This window comes from Suncus etruscus, chromosome X, assembly GCF_024139225.1.
Source record: "Suncus etruscus isolate mSunEtr1 chromosome X, mSunEtr1.pri.cur, whole genome shotgun sequence".
Classification (NCBI taxonomy): Eukaryota; Metazoa; Chordata; class Mammalia; order Eulipotyphla; family Soricidae; genus Suncus; species Suncus etruscus.
The window spans coordinates 99777885-99778722 of record NC_064868.1 but is presented as its reverse complement, the minus strand read 5'-3'; the positions used below and the strand labels follow the sequence as shown (position 1 = coordinate 99778722).

Genomic DNA, 838 nt, shown 5'->3' with positions numbered 1-838 from the left:
GGAAGGTGCTGTAGAAATATATACCATTCAAAAATATATAGAAAAACAGGGACCAGAGCAATAGCACAGCTGTTAGGTGTTTGCCTTGTACGCGGCCCACACAGGATGGATCCCAGTTCAAATACCTGAATCCCATATGGTCCCCCGAGCCTGCCAGGAGTGACTTCTGAATGCAGAGTCAGGAGTAACTCCTGAGTGCTGTCAGGTGTGACCCAAAAACCAATATCTATCTATCTATCTATCTATCTATCTATCTATCTATCTATCTATCTATCTATCTATCTATCTATCTATCTATCTATCTATCTATCATCTATCTATAGATATATATAGTGAAAAACAATATATATAAAAAACCAATATGTATATATAGTGAAAAACAGAAGGTTAAGCATAGATTTTGACTTGTATTCATTATAGGAATACCCTTAAATCCTTTTAATTGAGGTACCAGGATTTACACTTACACACATACAGTTTCACACAAATATGGGTTGCTTCATAAATTTTCATGTCACCCTTGCACAGGTATTCTGATAATCTCTTTATCTTTCCAATTTTAGTGTATCTTTTACAAAGTGAGCACAGGAATGTCTCTTTGGGGAGGGGAGGGGGCAACATCTGGCCCTGCACTCAGGAATCACTCTTGGTGGTGCTTTGGGGACCAAATGGGATGCCAAAGATTAAACCTGAGGGAGCCATATACGAAGCAATTGCTCTACCACTGTATCTTTGCTGTAACTCCAGGAATGCCTGTTTTTGTTGATCTCATTTTACTTGGATTAATGTAGTAGAAAACATTTTATACTTATTTAGTTTTTGGTTTGGGGGCCACACC

General features: G+C 38.1%; 1 pseudogene; it reads right to left on the bottom strand.

Annotated features, from left to right (window-relative positions):
- Positions 1 to 483: 483 nt before the first annotated feature.
- LOC125999601 (uncharacterized) lies at positions 484 to 579 on the bottom strand (annotated as a pseudogene).
- Positions 580 to 838: the final 259 nt, after the last annotated feature.